Genomic DNA, 15,372 nt, shown 5'->3' with positions numbered 1-15,372 from the left:
CTTGCAATCAAAACTCAGAGGTATGCAGAAGGCTATTATAACTTTTTTGTGACTGAGGAAAGTGTGGTCATTATTTCTCTACTTTTCCTCACATTTAAACCTCCGATGTATCTACAGAAAATCACTGTGGCTTTTGTGGGACTATGACAGTGTGTTTAGTATTTCTTTAACTCACCTCAGAGACATTCACACAGCATCACTATTGCTTGTACAGGGGCAGTGTACTGTGAAGGAGCAACAAGCTGAAAAACACAACTATGATCTTTTTTGTCTCTTTTCACAATCACATATGAGACGTGTATACAGTTGGGTAATTTTGGGAGGTAGGAGTAAGGAGGTATATTGTGAATATACATCTGAGATCAACAAGGTAAAATATGTCACTATATTCTTGTTTTCAGACTGATGCACCAAAGGTAGCTGTCTTTTGGGGTGGGGGTGAAGAGGCAAGCTGTATGAAATATGACCGCAGCAACTTGAAAATATGTGACCAAGGCCGTTTATTCATTCACTTTTATCCCAATCTAACATAATAGGGATACCTAGAAGGTAATTATATTGTTTGTCTAATGACAGGGAAGCAGGCATTATTCTAAGCAATGATTCATGCATCTCTGCAAGCATTTATCTTCTCACTTCATTGAGAGCTACTTTTTTGTCAGTTTTGATCATTAAGGCTTAGGCACAACTTATGTCTTCACTAAAAGAAAAAAAAATGACTGAATTTATGTTTCTGACCAGGTCATAATTGTACTTCAAAGTATCTAGAATCCCATGGCTTCTGAGGCCCAAGCAGCCTCTAGACTATCAGTTTAATTATATTATTTCCTCCACAGTTATTACACTGCAGTACTGGCCATTTAAAGAATAGTGCAAGGATACAGGAAGAAACTAAAGAGTAACAATGAATTTCTTTCTTTAAGCCATGATTTTTTGTTTAGGCCATCTTTGGCTCAAAAAGTTTGAAAAAAGAAACTCTGAAATGTAACTTAGCAGTTTTAGAACCCAGTGGCTTTTGGGAGGGGCTGAGACATCCACCTTAACTTCATTCTTTCCTCAGTTTATTATCGTGTAATCTTGGCTAGTTAAGATATATTCAATGAATGCAGGAAAAATCTGAATAATACAACAAAGTATTAAAAAATAAGAAAAAAGTAATCTAAATGCTGTGACAAGTCCAGGATGGAGGGGAAATGTAAGGGGCACACTGGGGTATCTGGGGGAGGGGGGGGCAGCAGAGTCTTTTTCCTAGGATTTTATTTCACTAAAGACCAGAGTCAAGATATCCAGTTCTGTCAGGGTCTGTCCTAATTAAGTACATCATACAGTGTATCAACAGGGTTTCTTGTTATTCTCCATAAAACATTTTATAACACTAACATCTGTATAAGAAAAATAAACAACATGCAAGATGCTTGGTTTTGTCAGATTTCTGGTATACAACAATCTTTTTGATTCATAGGTTCATAGGTTCATACTAGGCTATCTGCCCTGGGGCATTTATAAGCCTAACCCAATTGTGTTTGGCTTACGCCACCCCTTGATTTGAGTATACTGTGCCCTTTTTAAAGTTTAGTTTACTGTGCCTCTGTCTAATAGTGACACGGAAGTAATCCCTGGGACAAACCTACGATCCCCCATCCACTCATCAAGATTCTTCTTGAAGAGAGTCAGTGAGGTGCTCTGCCTAACATAAATTGGAATTCTATTCCAGAGCAAAGGGAGCCTCTGGGTTATGAGTCTGTCCCTCCAGCATGTTCTATTTATTTCTGTACTGAGGTTCAAGTCCCTCGAGCACGTGGCTCTAAGGGATTTAGATTTACTGAGGTGGAGCATGTCCATTAATTCTGGGTTGGACATAGCTTTATATGTCAGGCATAGATCGCCTCGAAGTAGGCGGTATGCAACTGAGTAGAGCTGGAGTTTTTTTAACCGAGCAGCATATGGCATCTGTTTGAGTCCTTTGATCCTCCTGGTGAGGTACTTTTGGGGTCTTTCTAATTGCTGCAGGTGTCGGGTAAGGTACATCCCAAAGGGGGCATTGTATTCTATGATGGGCCTGATGAGGGATGAATAAAGGGGCACGATTGCCAAAGTGGTTAGAAAGACCTTCTACATAGCCCACATGAAAGGATTCACATCTAGATCAAGAGAGGTAATGTGGTTGTCTAAGGAGAGATTGCTATCAACTTGGGTCCCCAGATCCCTAATTGCTTTCTCTGTACTTAATGGGTTACCACCTATGTGGTAATTTGTGGGCACATTGTTTTTGCCAAAGGGTATGACTATACACTTTTTGGCATTTAGCTTTAGATCATGGCTCTGGCACCAGTTATCCATCTCTGCGAGACCTTTTTGAAGGATGTTTGTGTCAGCTGGAGAGTCGATTATGGCACCCAGTTTGCAGTCATCTGCAAACTTGGTGAGCCATAGTCCTTCCACGTTGGCCTGTACCTCAGAAAAGTAAATACCAAACAAGAGAGGTCCCAGGACAGACCTTTGTGGGACAACACTTGTGATCGGTTTCGAGTCTGACATGGCTCCAGCAACTCTGACTCTGTGGGTTCTGTCTTTGAGCCAGTTTGCGACCCATCTTGTGACATAGGGGTTTATATTTAGGCTGGATAGCTTATCTATGATGCCCGAGTGGGGTATTGTGTCAAATGCCTTTGCGAGGTCCAGATAGTCTGTGTGGACTACCTTCCCTTCATCTATGGCCTTGGTGACTGTTTCGAAGAAGTCGACCAGGTTCAAAAGGCAGGATCTTCCCTTGACGAAGCCAAATTGGGTAGGATCTAGTGTCTGTAGGTCCCCAATGTCTTTGTTTATGAGTTCCATGATGATCCTCTCCATAGCCTTGCATACTAGGCTAGTCAGGCTTATGGGGCGATAGTTTCCAGGGTCTGCAGAGGAGCCACCTTTGTGGAGTGGGAACAATGTTGCTGTACGCCATTCTTTGGGCACATATCCTGTAGTGAGACTGAGATTGTACAGCAGTTTTACTTGAGGGATTAGTTCTTCCTGGAGTTCATGCAGGACGCAACCCGGGACGCCATCTGGTCCCATGGAAGCAGTGTTTTTTGCTTTGGAGAGGGCAGCCTTCACCTGAGCATCAGAGATGTTTGGGAGGCTGCACTCTACCGGGATAGATACTTGCTCTTTTGGGGGGGGGGGTGGAGAAGTTTGCACTGAACCTGTCTGCCAGGATATTGGCGATGTCTGTGGGTTCAGTGTATTTTTTGTCGTTTAGAATCAACTCAGAACAAGTCTGGGAGTTGCATCCCAGGTTCCTAACATAACTGAAAAAAGCCTTATGATTGTCTTTAGTGTCCTGTGCAATTTTTCTCTTGAAGCTGGCCTTGGAGGATTTTATGAGGGATCGTAATTTTTTGCTAGTACTCATCAGAGATGCCTTCCCTTTTAGGGATTTTGCTCTATCATGTAGTAGCTTCCTCCTTCTGTTGTACAGTTTATTTATGGCTGGGGTCCACCAGACTGGACGCCTGCCTTTGGATGATTGGGTCTTGATTTTGTTTGGGATAGCATGAATTTATGTAGGATTCTGCAGTTTGGGCCGTAGTTTCCACTGGCCCTGGGGCCTTGAAGGATTCCACTTCAGTTTTGAGAAGTGTGAAGTTCGCTTTTGAGAAGTTTTTCACTGTGGTTTTCTGGGCTGGGTGTGGGGTCGGGATGTGGATATCCAGTGAAATTAATTTATGGTCTGATCTTACCAATGAGGGGTATACTTCTGGTATGGAGCATAATGATCAGGTCTAGTATGTTTTCCCCTCTTGTGGGAGTGGTGACTAGTTGTTCCATAGCATTTGAGTTTATAAATTCCAGGAACCTTTGGGCTAAGGTGCTGGGGCTTGAGTAATGCTCCCAGTCTATGTTTGGGTAGTTGAAGTCACCCAATATAATGGTGTTCGGAGAGATCTTAGTGTTCTCCAGTGTTTTCAGGAAAGCCGAGTGGGATTCCTGACTTTGAGAGGGTGGTCTGTAGGATGCTATAAACTGAAAAGCTGTCATGCCCACTGTCAGTTGCATATGGATGGTCTCCGATATTTCGTGCACTGCCACTAACCTGGAGGTATGGATATCCTTGATAAATATGGAAACTCCCCCTCCTTTTGTGGTTCGGGCTGGGTTTTGGGGCCGAAAAGCATGATATGAGGTATAACCTGGTAGTGCTGGGGTGCTCTCTGGAGCCTTGAACCAGGTTTCTGTCACTGCACAGATATCGATGTTCTCCATACTGAGGAGAGCTTTGAGTGCATGCATCTTGAGGTTAAGACTTCTGGCATTTAGCAGCATTACCCTTAGTTTCTTGTTCCTTGTGCTGTCTATGGAGGTGGGTTTGACTTTTGAGCCTTGCCTAAAAAAGGCACCATGGGGGTGGCAAGAGCCTTTGCCAATATCCGAAAGCCCAGGGGTGACAGGTGCAAGCCGTCCCTAGCGAAGCAACGTGGCTTGTCGAGCATGTCATCCCAGGCTGATAGACACTGGATCCCCTTTGAATGACACCAAAATTTTAGCCAATTGTTAAAATCGATCATTTTGTCTTTATACTGTGGCATCATTCTAGGTGAAGGTAAGATGCTGCTCAAGGTCAGGGTCATACCAGCCTGGGCTACATGATCAGAGAGCTCCTCTATGTCTCTTTTCATGTAGTCGAGGGAGGTACGTCTCAGGTCATTCATGCCAGCATGTACAATGACTGAGTCATATTTGTATTTGCTTTGGAGTGACCTGAGTGCTTGCGTTATGTGGCGGATCCTAGTGCCCGACAGGCAGCTCACTGTGACCTTCTCTTTATTCAGCCTGGTGAGCGGAACGTCAGTGTGTCTGACAATAGAGTCACCTATTACAAGGGTATTAGGTGTGTTATTCAGCCTTAAGGGCTGTGACTGCTTGGCACACTGACTTTGTGTGCTATGTGTTGTACGTGTTTTGTTTTGGGGTAGCGTTTGCTTGGATGTCTGCTGGATTGTATCTTTATTTACTACTGCATATCATTCATATACCTGGTTGCATAATAGTGTTAAACATGCCTTTGCAGACACACTCCTCAAGCTGTTTAGCTTACATTTAGCTACTGTCTTTTTCTCTAATAAGTGGTGCACTGCTATGGTGTTGCCCTTCCATAAGGGTGACCTTATAACTGACCTAAGAAGTTAAGGTCCTATCAATCTTACAAGCCTCATCTGCAAAACCATAGGGTATATTAAATCTAACCTAATAAAATATGATATCAAGACTCTTGTTCGACTTGATCTCCAACAGATTCACTTTGTGATGTGTAGGTCTTATCTATTTAACCTGATAAACTTCTTCAAAAGGGTTACTGAGGCTCTCGATGATGGCCATGCAGTGCACATGGTGTATCTTGACCCCTGGCAAAGCCCTTCAACTCCATTTTCCATGCTGTCATTATACAAAAGCTAATTGCTTTAAACATTGACCCATATGTGGCAAGATAGATGGCAAACTGGCTGAAAGACAGAACCTCACATGGTATGAATTACAGGTACCTCATCAGAAATTATAAAAGTGACCAGTGGTGTCCCTAAGGGTTAAATGCTGACACATCTCCTTTATGGTATTAACTTCTCAAATCTCCAAGTGGAAAGCCAAGACCTCTGGCTAACAAAGTTTGCAGATGTCTGCAAACTGAAGGTTGTTGTTAAGTCAACCTACGACACCCAAACTCTCCAAAATGAACTCTCCCTAGTAAACCCTTGATGTACTAGAGCTCAAACTAAATACTAAAAAGTGTAGCATCACTTTTGGCAGACAAAAGCTCCCCTCATCATACTATAACACATCACTACAAAATTAAAACTCTGTCAGGTACCTTTCTTGGGCCAATAGCTTCCTCTCTTTTGACCATCACGTGACAAAGGTTGTCAAGAAATCCTTTTATTTAGCCCATCTAATTGCCAAGGGAATATCATCACAGACTCAGCATTGATCAGGACAATTATTGAGTACAATGCTCTATTTGGGGTGTATCTTATTAATCATATCAAAAAATTAACAAGACCCCCAAATGTTAACCAAAAAGATCACATGCCTAAATTCCCTGAGCTACCAAAATATGCTGGAAGCTGTATCCTTTTATTCAATGTCTTACAGACTTTTGAGGGGAGATCTGTCCAGCTTACTGTACCATTAGAGTCCCAATTGTCTTAGACCTCCTGTTTTTCCACAAATCTACTATCTCCACCAGTACTAAAACCAGGGACCTAAATGTTCAGCAGCAGACAGATACAGCACAGTGGAGATGCATGCTTATAAGGTAACACCTCCCAAACCTTTAGCATAAACTTCTTTTACATGTTAAAGCAGCCTGACAGAGTGAAAGTGGAGCCTAAATCTAAAACTTGAAACACAGCAAACAAGGCTCACTTAGTAGTCCCTCAGCAGAAACGGAATCATCCAAAAGGTATTCTTTTCTCCAGAAAAAAATAAGTCCAAATAAGTCCAACAGTGAATTGTAAAATGTATTAACGGGTGAATTAAAGGTCAAGCACTTTCGAACGAAATAACATGGGACTTCATCAGAACTCTTACATGTTAAGCAGTGCAATTCACTATCTTAAAATATAAACTGGTGACTGGACAGATATCCACAAACATTACTGATACTGCCCTCCTAGAAAAAGGAGGCACTGCCTAAGGGAGGGTACTGACTAGGCATGAATGGTCATAAGATTTGTTAGCCTTAAAAAGATTGTTGACCTTGGAATATCTATGAATCTAAACTGTTCTTATGGCTTACTCCCACAGAATGTCAGGAAATTTCTGCCTATCCCCATAATGATCCTGAATAGCATAAAGTGGCTGTAAGACAATGAATGAAGAATTAAAAATTAAATACAGCAAATTGATTACTACATTGGAAGTCAGTCTAGCTCCAGTGAAATGTACCTCTGTGGAAATTTCTGCCCAAAACAGGCTGTTAAACAGGAGAGCCAAAGTCTACTATAGTAATTAGTAGGTGAAAGCTAATAAACGTGCAGTCTGCTCTAACTTATGGAAATTAAACTTTACTCAAAGAGCATATCTGTGTGTGTGTGTGTGTGTGTGTGTGTGTGTGTGTGTGTGTGTGTGTGTGTGTGTGTGTGTGTGTGTGTGTGTGTGTGTAATAAAAGAACAGTGACAGGGCTGGCCATCTGGTGGTGTGAACACTGGCTATAGATAATTGTCACTGTTGAAGAGATTCCCCGACCATATGTGCAAAAATGGCAAACGGGTTGTGGAAGGATGGATTGTAGAGCATACTTCTCATCTGTTTGAAGTCTGCACATGAATGTAACATCTTATTGCACTTGTGTAAGTTGCTGTCTTTATTGCTACTGATCCCAGATTGCGGCTGAAAAGTCAACAGACCAGACCACTTACCTGGTAAATAAACAGAACTCAGTACGTAAGTAAATAAACTGTCCAGAATTTTGCAGAACACCCCTTGGTTTCACCTTATATTTTGCCCTGTTCCTTGTAAAATGCTTTACTTCCTGATAAATCACTCAGGATCATACCTCTCAATTCTTCAGAATTTTGTAGAATGTCCAAATTATTTCTTTATGTTTTTGGTCTGAGGATTCTACCCACCAAATAATGAGATGTTTGAGTCTGAGACTTCACATCCTTCAAAAATGGATGCTAATGCAAAATCTGTTATTCTAGCAGCTTTCTAAGTTAATAAGAAGAATATTTAAAATCTGTCCCTGATTTTGGCTTTGTCCAGAATTCTTAAACAAAAGTTGATTGTTTAAAAAATGCATGTTGATCTAAAACCTATTCTATTAAAATTTTAAGTAAGTAATGTTTAAAAACTCTTCCTGGTTTTGAGACTTCATTCCCCTATTATAAATTCTTGAGGAAAGAAGTTGATTGGTAATCTTCAGAAATACTCACATAGATGTTTCCATGGTAATTGTGAACTCTGACAGATGGAAAAATATGATTTAGTACTCAAATCATATTTTTCTGACTGCCTGAACTTGTGGTTACCTCAGAAACACCAGTGCAAATGTTTACTTGTAATAGCTACTACAGTAGCAGTTTCAGGGCACATTGGACAGCTGTTGAAAGTGGGGAGCTCTCACCCCCCCCCCTCGTCCTATGGTTTTGGTAACTATGCCACTTTTGTATAAGTCAGCATGAACATTGTAATCATATGCCGAAGGGGCACTTGTGCTGTAATTCCACCTGAGTGCTACAACTGCCTTCTGAGAAACTGTCCCATATAATTTTTAACTCATCTGATGACCTGCAGTGTATTAACTGCCCTCTCTAGTACTACCTCAAGTATACTTTTACACCCCTCACAGCTTCTGCACTTGCCACCTTCACCTCCTTCATCCTTATTTTTGTAACTTCTCCTTTACCATTCAGACTCAGATAGTGCATTATGTACAAACTATATCCTACTTTCTCTTTTCTCTGTACATGTGCCTTGCTAAGTCTCTCCTCACATTCAAGTGCTTGCAGTCCTTTCACACTTAGTACCTCAACACTGCACACTTCCTACCATCATCATTTCCCTCCCTCATCATGTTATTCAGAAATGGATGCAGCTCTCAGATGTGGCCTTAGCAGTGCCCTAATGTTTACATTATTTCTGGAATTCACCACATAAGCTATGCAACCCATAATTCTAGTAACGTTAGGATCTTCTTTTTCACATTGCATAGTACAATTCAGCTTATGGTTGATTATTATGCTCATATTCCATTCCATTTCCTTTCTTTTCTTCTTTGTCCTGCTTGGATACACCCCACAACAATATATGTTCCCTAAGGGTATGACCCACTGTACTGTTTATACCATATCTGTGATGCCACCTGTCTGACTGCAATGTAATCTACCAGAGATCTCTTAGAAGAATGGCAGCTCCAACTAAGTACACAATAAAAATCAACAAAATAAATGTTGACACACAGTCACAAAATCTGGCCCTACTTTGAGTGTTGTTTTGATCCTTTTACCCAAATTCTGACCTTGGTGTTGTTGGGAATTCATACCCACATCTACTCTATTTACATAACCAGCTACTAGGTTCACACATTAGGGAAGTTTCACCAGTCCTGTTGCAACACCTGTCATAAATAAGCTAAAAAAGTGCTCTATCATGAAGACTTGTAGCAATCTATTTAATTTTTTGCCTGTCATTTCCCATCTAACTACCACCTTCTACTTCTTATCAAACAACCATTTTCTCTTCATGCCACCATTTGTGTTTCACCTCTTTCCTATTAAGTTTTCTACCAACCTCTTTTGAGATGCAGTATCAACGGTCTTGATGAAGGTTGGAGATGTAGTACCCATAGGGTTTCTCTTGTCTACCTTAGTAATGAGCAAGTCACTGAAATGTATAAATAACTTGGTCCTGGAACTGTATCAAACACTCATTAACAGAAAAATATCAATAACCTTGCAGCTAATCATTTATTTTATTCAGAATATTTTGTAAGCAACACAGACATTGTGAATGAACTTCTAGGCACCAAATGACAGTCATTAAGATTGTCTTCAATTACATTCTGACATAGTGAAACTGTAGCTAGGTATTAACATATTTAAGTCTATATACCTCATGTACTATCTCTCCCTTTTAAATAAATATTTTAAAAAATTACACTTTATTCAGCTGCTTTTATTGTATATGTGTCTCTTCCTACTTTATTACTTTATTTTGTTTTTGCTGCTTGTTCTTAAAAGTGTCCAATTGCATTTATTCTGTTGCATTTATTACTTTTTGTTAGCAGCCTGATAAAAAATTACATTTTATTCAGCTGTTTTTACTGTATTTGTGTCTCTTCCTTCTTTACAAATTTATTTTGCTTTTGTTCCTTGTTCATAAAGTGTTCAATTGCATTTATTCTGCTGCATTTATTACTGCCTGTTAGTAGCCTGATTAAATTATAATTGTTACTCTAAGTCTTTCAGTTTTGATTTACGGCTTGGGTTTCAGGCCAGTTATTTTCCATTAAGAAGGTTTGTGGTCTACACTCTTGTGGGAGGAGAGGGTAACCTCTGCCCTTCTGAGCTGGGAATTGCTGGGTAAAGGCTTATTGTGCTTGTTGTGTTCTAAGTGTATGTTCTGGTTTAAGTACTTGGGTTCCAAACCAGTTATTTTACATTAGGAAGATTTGTGGTCTAATCTCTTGTGGAAAGAGACAATAGCCTACACCCTTCTAAGCTGAGAATTGCTGGTTGAAGGCTCATTGTGTCTGTTCTTCTGAAAGTGTCTTAGTTCTGGTTTAAACACTTGGGCTCCAAACCACCTATTTTACATTGGGAGAGTTGTGGTCTAGACTCTTGTGGCAGAAGAGTGTGGCCTACACCCTTCTAAGCTGGGAATTGCTGGTGAAGGCTTATTGTGCCTGTTATTCTAAGTATCTTTATTTTGGTTTAAGCACTTGGAAACCAAACCAGTTACTTTACATTAGGAGGATCCGTGGTCCAAACCTTTGTGACAGGAGAGGATAGTCTACACCCTTCTAAGCTGGAAATTGCTGGTTGAAGGCCTATTGTGTCTGTTTTCTGAAGAGTCTTAGTTCTGGCTTAAGTATGGGCTCTAAAACAAGTTGTTTTATATTGGTAAGCTTTGTGGTCTAGACTCATGGCAGGAGAGTGTGGCCTACACCCTTCTAAGCTGGGATTTGCTGATTGAAGGCCTATTGTGTCTGTTTTCTGAAATATTTTAGTTCTGGCTTAAGCACTTGGGATCTAAAACTGGTTGTTTTACATTGGGAAGGTTTGTGACCTAGAGTCTTGTGGTGGGAGACTGTGGACTACACCCTTCTAAACTGGGATTTGCTGGTGAACACCTGCTTTATTTAAACTGTTTTTGTTGTCTTGACTGTGATTTTATGCACTTTGAATTTCTAGTACTTATGCATTTTACAGTACAGGCTAGATTCAGACCTGCTGAACTTAGACTGCTTGGTATCATTTGAGTACTAAAACCAGCTCTTCACTGAGATACTGAAAGATCTGATGCATAATTGAGGGTGATTGGACTAGAGCTCAGAGAGACCATCCTTATTGGCTAGTTTGAGTTGAAAGGGTTATTTCTTGCATTATTTAAGCCCCACATTTGCACTTCCTTGCGTGTAGTGCACCATTGTGCACTGCCAGATAGCGGTGGTTACCACTGGTGGTTATAGACAGAAATATTTTACTTGTTAAATTTTCCCTTAGCACTTTGTGTGTGGTCCTTCAGAGGTTTTTTCTGACCCTGGTCTACTGTCAGGTGGAACATTAGCCTCAGAGGTACCAACACACCTTTCACCCACGAGCCCTTCCTAAGTATGACCTCTTTTCCTGACCATATAAATTTACCTACCACTATGGATGCACAGTTTCCCACAGTTTCTCCAGCCACCTTGGTCAACATGGGCATATTGAGGCAGTGTAGCAACTGCCTCATGTTCACCGACAACTCTCTACTCCTATTCCACAAAAACTCAACATGTGAGAGATGCAACTATATTAAGAACCTTGAATCCATGCTGTTTCATACACCAGTTAGTACATATGATAATGAGCAGGTTGTCAGTTTGCACATGTCACCTCCTACTCCAACCAAACCCACATCACACCTATCTACATATGCGGAGGTTCTCACCAGAAACATACGTAAACACCAGAGACCTCCCCAAACACAAACACAAGCACGCTACACATAATACTTCTTCTGCAGAACACAATTCACATAATAGCTCATGCACCAGTATCTCACCTGTCAAGCGCTTAAGGCAAACCACAATACCAAACATATTAGTCACAGGTGATCCATTGTGAGACACAGATGTCCCTCTCACTAGGTTGTATTTGGAAAAGGTCTCAGTCAGATGTCTTTCGGGTGCCAGGATACGCCATCAAATTACATGCACTCAAGTCTCTCAACAACAGGTACTGTTTTGCCTCCTTCATAGTCCATGTTGGTGTGAACACTTGAGATGTACCTCTGGACTATATGAAGAGAGACATGACTGAGCTCATGGACTATGAGTCTCAGGTGGTTATGTCTCTAGACTTAAGCAGCATTTTACCTTCTCCTAGGATGATGCCTCAATACAAACAGAAAATGTTTGACTTCAATAATTGGCTTAATTTCTGGTGTCATTCTAAGAGGATCCAGTATCTGTCATCCTGGGATGACATGATCGACAGACCTCGATGCTTTGCCAGAGATGATCTTCATGTGCCAACCCTGGGATTTTGGCTACTGGCAAAGGCTGTTGCCACCCCCATAGTGCCTTTTTTAGGCAGTGTCTCAAGGGCAAAATTCTCAGTGTAAAAACTCCATCTACAAACAACCTCAAGTTTATGCTGCTAATACTTGGAGTCTTAACATGAAACTGCACTCACTGGAAGCAGTCCTCACCTTGGAAGATGCAGACATTTGTGCAATCAAGGAGACCTGGTTCAAGGCTGTGGAGAGCACCCCAGCCATACAGGGTTACACCTCCTTCCACACGTTCAGACCACAAAATGAATGTATGAAAACTAAAGAAGGCAGTGTATCAATATTCATTAAAGACAAATACACCTCCAGATTGGTTAAAAAACAGTATGGTTTCCTGGAGATACTTCAGGTGCAATTAACTGTTGATAGGACACCTATTCAAGTCATTGCCAGCTACAGGATCCCCTCCATTAATCAGGACACCCATTCTGCCTATTTGGATCACTTGAGTCTATGAAAATACATCTGAACACCATGGTTTTAAGTGACTTTAACTACCAATCCACTGACTGGGTAAATTACTCCTGCTCAAACTCGCTTACCCAAAGGTTTCTCAAATTTGTTAACTCCAATGCACTGGACCAGCTAGTTGACACCCCCACAAGGGGTGCCAATATCCTGTATCTGGTGTTTACCAATATGGGGGGCACTTTCATAAAATGTAAAAATGGGTTCTTCCTTTGAATTTTCACCAGTGATGAATGCTGCGGCACTCTCTACGACCTCCGGTGATATGACTAAGGAAGGCAATAGAGAGAAAAGTCAAACTCCTGATATAAGTCCTAAGGAAAACCATGGAAACAGATTTAATGGGCATACACAGGTTTTTCAGAAGCTCCCCCTTCCAATATGTTTATTAAAAAACGTGGAGAGAGGCTGCTCCAACAGCAGGTGGTGCAAGATGACAAGGGAACAGTAGAACTACACACTAGCACCAACGATCAAAAGATTGTAGGGGAAAACGATGCAGGTCTAGTTTTTAAGATTTCTAAAAGACTTTTGGAAGAAAATTAGGTCTCTTTGTTACAAAAAGGACTGTCATTTATACCAGCTTCCTCCCCGGACATAGGAGCGATATCAGCAGATATTCGACTTTTCGCACATAAAGTGATATTACAGTTGCTGCAGGCAGAGATAAAGCCTGTGAGTACTTACAGAAAACAGAGTGTTTATAGCCCTAACTTGAACTCAGTACTTGATGTTTTTTTAAAGTGTGTAAAAACGAGTTAGATACAATATTTAACGATTGTGACTATAAATACAGAAATAAAAAATATTATAATTTGACACGATGAATATCAAGCACTGCAAAAACTACGTATGGATACTAGTATATGTATCAAACCTGCAGATTAGGGAGGGGCCATGGTTATTATGGATGCTGCATTCTATGAGTTGTCTGTGTTGGCTTTATTATGTGATATGGAGGCATATGAAGAAATAACATTACAGGGGATAAATGGGATTGTTTAAGATGTACATAATGCTCTGAGAGATTGTTTACAAAACAGCTGTATAACAAATGAAATTTTTAAGTTCTGTTTAGTAGAATTTCCTGTAGTACCTAGCTTTCAAGCTCTACCGAAGATACATAAAGGTGCCAAAAGGCCACCATTAAGGCCTATTGCATCAGGGCAGGAATGGGTTACTGAAACAATGTCTATGTATGTTGAAAAACATTTAAGATCAGCTTTGAATTGTTATGATGTTGTTTTGAATGACACCAAGCAGTTTATTTTGGAACTATATAGAGAATGTTCCTTGACTGATTTCAATGATGGATGTTTGTTTGTGACCTTAGACATCTGTTTGCTATTTACCGTGATACCTAATGATATAGGTTTAGAATATCTTAACTCATTCACTCCAATGGAGCTCAGGGAGTTTGCACTGTAACTTCCAATGGGCGGAGCCTCTGTCTTTTGACAGAATTACATTATAGCCTCACATTTCAAACAAATGTTCATATCTCTGGAACCACAGGGATTATGGAAGAAGTGCAAATGGCAAACTCTTCAGCACAAACTATTTTTATAATGGTAACATTCTTTAGGTTTTAGGTCTTAAACTGAATTTGATAAGTAACAGTAAAGACAGTAACTATTCCATTTGTAATATTTTGTCGACTACTTACTATATCTCAGCAACCACTCACATTACACCCATAGTGTCAGCTGTATTTTATTCATCTGGCTGAGAGCTTTCACATGAGGCTAAGGAGTTCTGTCTCTGTTACTTGATTGTTGAAATATTGAAAAAAAATGTGAAAATTATATCTATATAAATTAATATCATAAAAGTAATAGTTAATATATCTTTACCTGCACTAGGCAGAGGTAAAAAATACAGTTGAGTTTCCCACTGTGCATCAGTAGGAGTTAACTGCAAATGCACCTGGAGGCGTCACTCAGATGAAATGAGTTAAGGAGTTTCTGACGAGACATAGTAGTTACAGTTCACTGAGAATTGACCTATTATGTTTATTTGTAGAGACGATATTAGAAAATAGTTTAAGTTTAATAAGAAATATTATCGACAAAAAAATAAGTGTGACTATGAGGACCCCCTGTGTAAACAGCTATGCTAATGCTGTTTTAGCACAGTGGGAGTCCCTTTATGTCTTAGCGAACAATGACTTTTTACTATACATAAAATTCTGCCGTAGATTTGTTGACAATGTTTTTGTTCTGTGGGTGGGTGAAGTAGACCGTTTGTAAAGATTCAAAGAGTACCTGCATAGTACTACTTCTTTTCTGAAGTTCTCTATGAAATTTTCAGATACCTGTATTGACTATCTTAATATTAGACTGAATAAGGATGCTTTACATGGTATTATAACAACCAGATATAGGAAAGAATGCCACAAGAACCACATATTACATCCACCACATGTGTATAGAAATATAATCAATCAGAGGTCAGGTGATGAGAATTTCTAGGTTGAATAATGTAAAGAGCTTGTTTCAACAGGAGGTTGAGGTTATGAGGAAGAAACTGCTACAAAGGGCTATAAGTATGGTGAGATTGAGAAACAAATAAAAGATGTTGAGAATTTAAGAAAGAACATTGCAGCCCCATATTATTCTTCTGTACAGACATATAAAAGACCA

This window comes from Protopterus annectens, chromosome 15.part0, assembly GCF_019279795.1.
Source record: "Protopterus annectens isolate FY-2018-M chromosome 15.part0, PAN1.0, whole genome shotgun sequence".
In the NCBI taxonomy this organism is placed as follows: Eukaryota; Metazoa; Chordata; order Ceratodontiformes; family Protopteridae; genus Protopterus; species Protopterus annectens.
This window is presented reverse-complemented; position numbering follows the sequence as displayed.